Genomic DNA, 9,898 nt, shown 5'->3' with positions numbered 1-9,898 from the left:
TCTATAAAAAAAAATTAAAAAAATTAAAAAAAAATTTTTTTACAAAATACATATTTTTATTTATCGCACAATCAACTTTGTTCGTTTTTTTATGCCTTTCGATATTGCGATGTGTTTTTTAAACATTAAGCGACATTTTTGCTCAAATCTCTTAAATTCATTTAAGAGACATTTAGGGAATGCACCTATTGATGCAACCATTAATTAATTTTATGATAAATAATAAAATAGGCTAATTTATTAGGAAATGAGGTCTATTGTAGACTTTCTCATGAGTCTGGTGAAGGTTATGGGATTTGCAATTATCCCTGAGACAAGCGGTTTTAAGCGCGACTGGAGTTGAGTGTTGTGTGGTGTGGTATATTTTCATATTTCTTCAATTATTGTGGATATTTTAAGATCCCAATGAATTTGTGCATTTATATCACAAATCATAAGACGAGTTTGAGATCATTCTGAGTGTTTTCGATGGAATGCTTAAAGTATTTCGATGTTTGAGTTAGCTGCAGTGCACCAAAGTCGCAGGCCATATGTCCATATTGGCTTCAAGATAGCTGAGTAGCTCTTACTTTACTTTCCAGAGAAACATGAGAAATTCGATGTAGTAACCGATACAGAATTCTGAGTTTTTTTCCTAGACCCTTCTGTTTGGTAAAATATGGTAAGTTTGCTATCAAGTTGTATGCCGAGATATTTTGTGACTTTGGTTTTGGGGGATGATTATGACATATGGGCTGAATAGTCTCGGGCTTAATATAATATATAGATGGCTCTAGTCTTATTGCATTCACTTCTTTTTCAGTGAATAGAAACCTTAAAAAGACAACTGTTTAAAATGCATGACATTCTATTCATTCGTTCATGATATCGTTACCTGTGTTGTGCTAAGAGTGACGATACTTTTGTTATTTTCAAAAAGACTTTCGTATTCTAATTTTTCACTGTTTCTTGATGGGGAAAATACCGATCAAGATAGAAAGTATTATGGGGGCCCCGCTACATCAGAAACAACAGGAAAACGCGGGTTACTTGACTTCAAATGTCCGATGATGCTCAACGCAGTGGACGTCCAAATGAGGCGATAACACCAGCAAATATAAAAAAAAAATCCACAAACTCGTTTTGAGTGATCGAAAAGTAAAATTGCGTGAGTTAGGCTTAAACTGAGGCTAATTTGAGACAAAAGATAAATCGTTCTACAAAAGTACTCGTAGTATTGAAATGTTAAAGCGGTGCTAGAATGATTGCGTTGTTCTTGATGGAAATTACGTTGATGAATAAAGCGAAAAAAGGCCCAAGTTAGACCCAAGACTTTTCAGCCCATGTGTGACATACATATATGGCATATATTATAGACAACATCATTATCTGGTTGAAAATTAATAGATTCTGAGTAACTTGTTATTGCTGTGTAGTTTTTCAAGTCATCAACATAGATTACTTAAAGCAAATATATAAATATGTTTATAGTAAGTATTGAGTTGGGGAATAAGTTCATAGGACCACATTTTCGACACCTGCTCTTCTTTGATTTTCACCGTTGTCAAAAAGCTGCCGAAGAAGCCTTGGACATTTGCGAATGCGTCGTGTATGAGAAGGTACCATAGGCGAGTCTACAGCCCGGAAATGATTTACAAAGTTCAAAAAATTTGACTTTGACGTTGAAGACACGTCCCGCAGCAGAAGGTCTTCTGAATTCGATGAAGAACGTTTCAAATTACTTTTGAAGTAGAAAAAAATGGAAACCACTAGTCAATTGGTGGAAAAAACTTATTGGGAACATAAAAGGATTCTCAATTACCTGCGTTCAATGAGATATACCGTAAAACTAGGAGCCTGTCGGTCTCGCGAGTTCAGCGAAAAAAAAAGAAAGTCGCCTTCCAATTGCTTCTCAGCATCTCGCTCGTCATCGAAAAACACGCGTACTTTAACAGCGCTTTTTGTACCGAATCGTCACAGTAGATAAGAAATGGTGCCTATACATCAATATGAAGCAAAGAAAGGAGTAGGTGGCACCACGATATACGCCAAAGCCGAGAGTCAAGCGGGACCTTCATCCAAAGAAGATCACGATATGTGTTTGGTGGGACTGGGAGGGCACGGCAAGGAGCTCTAGATTGCTCAGCTACACCAAGTGAATGAGGCTATTCGACTGAAAATACCTGATCGACATGGTCAAACCATACTCCTTCTCAACAACGCCAGGCCCAATGTTGCACAAGTCGTCAAAGGTGCACTCCAAGAACTCGAATGGGAGATCTTTCGGCATCCACCGTATTCTCCGGACCTTGAACCGACCGATTACCATCTTTTCCGCTCCCTGTCAAACCATATGAAGGGCGTTACCTTCGATAACAAAGAGGCCCTTAAAACTGCCTCAACAACTTCTTTGACACCAGACCAGACGATATTTGGCGAAATGGCATCAACAAATTGGTCGAGAGACGAGAAGAGGTTGAAAACAGCAACGGCAAATATATAACTGATTTACTTATAAATATAATTATTGTTTTTTGATTGAATCAAAATTTTCGGTAAAAATGCTACAAACTTAAAAGCAAAATTTACCACATTTGGTGATGAAAAATCTCTCGCCGTACAGTCGCATTGCCGAAATTGCATATATTTCGTATCGTAAAATAGCTGAAATAGTACGTTTAAGCTTGCCAACAGTTCAGCATATTATTGAACGCTCTATGTATGAATATCGTGTGATAAATAAGGGACGAGAGGCTCAAAATAAAACTTTCACAGAGAAAAAGTGTCAGTGTTTAGTGCGCCTAGTGAAGGAAAAGCCAGCAACAAGTGCTTCAAAGTTCACTGAAATGACCAAAACGGTCTTAGGTCAGACTTGCCATCCAGACGTCTCCGAAAATGTATGGTCGGTTTTTAAGGCAAATATGACATTTATAACAAATACTTGAAGAGTACAACTAAATTAGTCCAGAATACACAAAAGAACTGGCCGCTGTAATTGATAATAAAGGCAACCCAACAAAGTACCTTAATACCTTAAAATTATAAAATTAGAAATAAATAGCTATTCGTTTTTAACTGTGTCATTTAAGCTGCGGCGTGAATTCACAGTAAGTTGCTTTTTTTTTTTTTTTTTTTTTTTTTTTAATTACTATGAAATGAGTGGACACTTTTTTGTATTTTACGTGGAGACTTCTGGTGTTCCCTGGGTAGTGTTTTAGAGCAGGGGTGCGCATCCTGTAGCTCAGTTGGCTCACCTTGGCCCGCTTGGAACAAACACCGGCTGTTTGAAAGAGCAACCGGCAAAAGCAAGCACAAAAACCGTTGAATCGTATTTGGTTCAGTCAAAAACTAACGCAACAAAAATCGATCACCATTCGTTCACTGCCAAGAGTGATAGAATGGAAGATTGTGCATTCCAAGGCCGTGACGTGGGGCAGTACAGCAACTAAACAAACAAAAAGAAGGGGAAGATTAAGCGAAAGTGAGTGCAAAGCCAAGAATGATAGAATAAATAGCGCACACATACATTTTTTTTTTTTTTTTTTTTTTTTTAAAACACCTATTGGTGTATTTATTATATAGCAATCTAGCACAAATACTAATAAGCTATTTGAATTTGACTTAATTTGATACGGTTAAAATTACAAAGTACTTATCCTATGATATATGCACTTTTTGTTTCTGTAAATGTTTTGGTCACTACTTTTGTTTGTGACTGGTTTATTTATTATGTATTGTTTATAGATAGTTCACTATTTTTTACACAAGTTCAAATGGTTTCACTCGTTTTAATCTTCTGGTTAAGTCATCGTTTTCGAGGAGCTGGAGGGCCTCAATGTTGACATGTTGTTGAAGTCGTTGTTCATGACTTTGCGCAAACTTTTTGATAACGTTGTCGACAATTTCAACATCCAAATCCTTATGTAAGTTGTCATTTCTGATGTACCACGGAGCATTAACAATAGCACGGAGCACTTTATTTTGAAATCGTTGAATGATCATTCTGTTGCTTTGACTGGTACATCCCCAGAGCTGAATACCATAAGTCCAGATTGGCTTAAGGACTTGCTGATACAAGAGCAGCTTGTTGTATGTTGACAAGGCAGAATGTCTATCCAATAGCCAGTACATCTTTCTGTACTTTATTTTCAACTCTTCTTGTTTTTTCTTGACATGCGGTTTCCACCTGAGTTTTGCGTCAAGGGTCATGCCAAGATATTTCGCTGAATTCTCGTACGGAATGATTTGTTTATTGATGTATACTGGTTTATGGTCGATTCTTTTATTAGTGAAGTCGACGTGCACAGATTTGGTTTCGTTGAGTTTTATACGCCATTCGACTGTCCAGCGCTGTATCTCAGTAATGGCTGTTTGTAATTTTTCTGTTAATTCAATGTTGTTTTCACCAGTGGCCATTATTGCAGTGTCATCAGCAAACGTAGCAACGGTATTATTTGTAAATGTAGGGATATCACTAGTGTATAGGAGATATAGGATTGGTCCTAGTACACTTCCTTGTGGTACTCCCGCTTGAATTTTTTTCAGATCAGAATAGGTGTCTTCTTGTTTTATTCTGAAGTAACGTTCTGTTATGTATGATTTTAAAATTTTTGAGTATTGATCAGGAAGAAGTATTTGTAATTTATGATTTAATCCTTCATGTCAAACCTTGTCAAAAGCTTGTGCAACATCCAGAAATATTGTCGAACAAACTTTTTTCTCTTCTATCGCCTTTTCAATTATGTCGGCGATTCGGTGTACCTGATCAATTGTAGAGTGCTGATTTCGGAAACCAAACTGATGATCAGGAATGAGGTGTTTCTCTTCGATAATTGGTTTTAACCTTTTCAAGAGAAGTTTCTCGAACAACTTTGACATAATCGGCAGCAATGATATTGGTCGATATGAGGTTGTTTCATGTGGCGGCTTCCCTGGCTTTGGTATCATTATAACTTCGGCAACTTTCCAAAGTTGTGGAACATATTGTAACCGAAGTGATGCATTAATTATGTTGGTTATTTTCATTAACGCTTTTTTTGGAATTTCTTTTAGTATTTGGCCAGTGATAAGATCAAAGCCAGGTGCTTTCTTAGGGTTGATATTACTCTTGATCTCTTTTTTGACTTCAGCCGGAGTGACGAATGGTATTATCCCGTCCATTTGTTCTGCAATATATGGTAAGGGATTAATGTCATTAGCTGCATTTGGTTGAAATATGTTTTCAAGATGATTTGCAAATATTGTTGCTTTTTGCTCATTATTTCTGGCCCAGCTTCCATCCACATTTTTAATTGGAGGTGTTTGTATGATTGGTCTCTTTAGATTTTTTGTAGTCTTCCAAAGCGAATATTCAGTACTGGAGTCGTTAGTAAGCTCACGAAGAAAGTCACTTATAGAGTCATTTTTTAACTGTCTAATTTCATTTGTTAATTGTGATGTTAAATTATTCAGTATTGTTTTATCCCGCGGGTTTCTGGTTTGATGCCATTTTTTTCTCGCTTTTGTTTTTTCTGAGATAAGCTCTACTATTTCTTTAGGATAGCAATTGCCTTTCAGTTTTCTTTTGACTTCAGGTGTATTTTCCCATGCTGAATACTGTATATCGTTGACTAGTTTTTCCACCTCAAGGTCCAGTTGTTCTTCGGTTTGTAGTGGAACCGCTAGTTCAATTCTATTTTCCAATGTTATTCTAAAGCTTTCCCAGTCCGTTTTTTTGTTGACTAAAGTTGGATTTGTTGGCTTAGAAATTATAGTTTCGCTTAGTGTTAATACTATTGCCGAATGGTCTGAGTTTAACTCTAAGATTTCATCTATTTGCATATAATTACTTCCTAGGTTTTTGGTGACGAAAAAGTCTATTAGATCCGGAACTTTGTCAGGATCAGTGGGCCAGTAGGTGGGCTTCCCTGTAGAAATTACGTCACACTTGTATGTTTGTATTGCATTTAGCAATTCTTTTCCTTTTGTTGTTGTGAGTCTCGATCCCCAATGTGTGTGTTTAGCGTTATAATCACCACCTATGATGAATCGATTTCCAACAGCTCTGAATAGTTCAAAGTAACGTTCTTGTTTGATATTGTGTTTTGGGGGACTATATAAGCTAGCTATGGTAATACTTTGATTTTTGGTTTTAATACTTAACATAGTTGCTTGTATATCTTCTGCTTGAAATTTGTTTTCTTCGTGATGATATATATTTTCTTTTATAATTATTGCACTTCCACCCTTTGCAGTATTTTCTGGGTGAATTGTGCGATATGTTTTATAACCTCGAAATTTAATGTACGATTGATTAGTTAGATGTGTTTCTGATATTAGGCACACATCTACTTTATTTATGTCTAGGATTGCTTGTAACTCAGCTTGACGTTTAAGCAGTCCATTTGCATTCCATGACATAATTTTAATTGTATTGGCCATTATCTCCTTTTAGGTTTGGAAGTAGTTTTTTTGTTACTACTTTCCAATTTGATCACTCTCTCATTCATGTTTGAAAATGATTTTTCAAGTATAGTCATTTTGTTCAGAATGAGTTGTAGACTTTGGCTGATATTATTGTTTTGATTGTCAGTCACATTTTTTTCTGCTGTATTCAACTTAGCGACAGCAGCATATGACAATTTATTTTGTGTGCCCTTAATTTTATTTTCAGTTTGCATAACTGGGGCTTGCTTAAGGATAATTTTATTGGCTTTATTATTACTATTAGTTTTAGGTTTTTGGATCTTGCTGTTTCTCACTTTTTGCAACTCTTTTGCTACAATACATCCTCTGTAGTTGGCCGGATGATCTCCTCCGCAGTGAACACATTTTGGCGCTTGTTCTTTTGTTTTGTTGCATTCTTGTGTATGATGTCGACCAGCACATTTGACGCATCTAGCTGATTTGCTCGCCAATATATTTTCAATAAACGTTCCACACGCTTGCACCGCATAATACTACGACATGACGCCAGGCGCCAGGCTGAAATGGAAGAAGCATTTTAAAATTAAAACAGCTGAGCTGAATATAAAATACAATAAACTTAATTGGTTTATCGGCAGGAACTCAAAGCTGAGTGTCAAAATAAACTCTTAATTTACAATCAGGTGCTTGGATCTAAAGCTGTGTGGATGCACAGCGAAAAGTAATGTTCAGATGATACAACGTTTCCAAAATTAGGTGCTCTGAAATATTGTTCAATCACCTTGGTTTGTTCGAAATGGCGACATACAGAGGGATCTGCAGGTGCACATGGACAACAACTCATTCAACTTTTTCGCTGCCAAGGATGCTAAAGAATACAACAGCACCGCATTGTTGAGATTTCTACTCTTTTTAACGAGAGTATACAGGAAACCTGAAAGGAACAAACCACTGGACCTTGTGGTTAACCCACTGTTATAATATGTCCATGTAAATCAATTTTAGTGTTTCATTAAAAAAAAATAATAAATACCAACATTTGCATACAAAGATTTGTTTCCACTTTTGAAGGGCCTCTTTGTTATCGATGGTTCTTGAGGTAGTTTTTAAGAACGTCGTTGTTGTCGAAGGTTGTTGAGCCAGTTTTTAAGAACCTCTTTGTTATCGAAGGTTGTTGAGCTGGTTTTTAAGAACCTCTTTGTTATCGAAGGTAACGCCCTTCATATAGTTTGACAGGGAGCGGAGAAAAAATGGTAATCGGTCGGTACAAGGTCCGGAGATACGGCGGATGCTGAAGGACCTCTTAGTCGAGTTCTTGGAGAGCGGCTTTGATGACTTTTGTGTCATGAAGCCTGGTGTTGTCGTGAAGGGTTATGGTTTGAGCATGTCGATCAGGTATTTTCTGTCGAATAGTATCATTCACGCGGTGTAGCTGGCCAATGTAAAGCGTTTATCATGTCGCGGTATCGATTTCCATTCACAGTAACGTGGCGATCGTTCTCGTCAACGAAAAAATATGGGCCAATTACGCCGCCGGCATGTAAACCGCACCAAACAGTGATTTTTTCGGGATGCAACGGTGCCTCATGAATCACGTGTGGATTGCTTTCTGCCCAGTAACGCATATTTTGCTTGTTGACAAAGCCATTGAGCCAAAAGTGAACTTCATCACTGAAGATGATTTTTTGGGACTATTTTTATTTAAAGTAGCAGCAACAGAACGATCATTTTCATAAAAAATTTGCACGATTTGCAATCGTTGCACAAGTGTGTAGCGTTCCATGATGAAATGTATACTAATGAAGTTTACAAATGTCAAGCGAAAAATAAAAAATATTGCGTCGTTCGCCCTCCCTATCGGAAAAAAGTTTAAGCGCACCTATTGAAAAACGCTATACATGCATAAATAGATATTTAATATTTTGCATTTATTTTGCAAGGCATTGCATTGCCTTGGCATAATATGCAAATACATACTATACTTATATGTCCATCTCTGAATTAATAAAAGCAGTCGAAGTGGCGTACCGAGTGAGCGTTGCCTCAAACCACAAGACCATAATAGTCTGTGCTAAACAAGGTTCAATTAAGCAAAGCTCCAGGTATCGATAGAATTCCTTACGAATTCTTAAAAAATGCCCCTGATAAGATCCAATTGTCAGTCGACATTAGTTGCACTTAATTCCTGAGATAATTCCGAATTAAATCGCTAATCCCAATTAACCCCACCGTCTGTCCAGACTACGAGTATAAGTGTCGGCACCACTGCTTCGTAGAGTATGCTAATGTACGCGTGAAAGCAGCACAGTTTAAGTCGTGCTTTGTGACGGACAAAAGGTTGCATATACCCCTAGTTTGAAAGTTCAAAAAGTTTATTGAAAAATGTGTTAATACAGTTTAAGTGCAAACCTTTTACTAATTCCGTTCTTCTTCTTCTTTTTAATTGGCGCTATAACCGCTTACGCGAGTTTGGCCAAGTTTAACAAAGCACGTCAGACGTTTCTTTCTCGTGCTAACCGGCGCCAGTTGGACACACCAAATGAAAACAAGTCCTTCTCCACCTGATCTTTCCAACGCAAAGGAGGCCTTCCTCTTCCTCTGCTACCACCAGCTGATACCGCATCGAATAGTTTTCCGAGCCGAAGCGTTTGTATCCATTCGGACGACGTGATCCAGCCAGCATAGCCGCTGGAGCTTTATTCGCTGCGCTATGTCTATGTCGTCGTAAAGCTCATACAGCTCACCGTTCCATCGCCTGCGATATTCGCCGTTGCCAACGTGCAAAGGTCCAAAAATCTCGGGCAGAATCTTTCTCTCAAGTACTCCAAGGATCGGATGTTGTTATCGTCCACACTTCTGCGCCATACGTTAGGAAGGGAATGATGAGAGCCTTATAGAGTATTAGTTTCGTTCGTCGAGAAAGGGCTTTACTACTCAATTTGATATCAAACCGCTCGGAGAGGTCCTTCCCGATTCAGATGGCGCTGCTGGTGGTGAGCAACGTAGTCTTGCATAGCCGTATTAGTTTTGCGTGGATAGCTGGCGTATTGTGAATATTTGGCGATTCTGGACTTCCAGGTCTAAAGCCACACTGATAAAGTCCAACCAGTTGGTTGATGGTGGACTTCAGGCTTTCACACAATACGTTCGCTCGATATTTAGAAGTCTAATCCGGCGGTAATTGGCCCAGATTGCAGAATCACCCTTCTTATGGATTGGGCAGAGTACACTTAAGTCCCAATCGGCAGGCATGCTTTCATCCGACCATATTTTGTAAAGAAACTGATGCACGCACCTTACCAGCTCCTCGTCATCATATTTGAATAGCTCAGCCGGCAGTCTGTCGGCGCCCACGGCTTTGTTGTTCTTTAGTCGCAATTCCGTCGTCAACGAGTGGGGCATCGAGATCTTCACATTCTCTGAGACATGCGCAGTTGTCACTATTTAACAGTTTCGAGAAGTGTTCCCTCCATAATTTAAGATTGCTCTGGATGTCAGTCACCAGATCGCCGTC

This window comes from Anastrepha ludens, chromosome 4 (genome assembly GCF_028408465.1).
Source record: "Anastrepha ludens isolate Willacy chromosome 4, idAnaLude1.1, whole genome shotgun sequence".
NCBI lineage: Eukaryota > Metazoa > Arthropoda > Insecta > Diptera > Tephritidae > Anastrepha > Anastrepha ludens.
The sequence above is the reverse complement of the archived record's forward strand: the minus strand, read 5'-3'. Positions refer to the sequence as shown.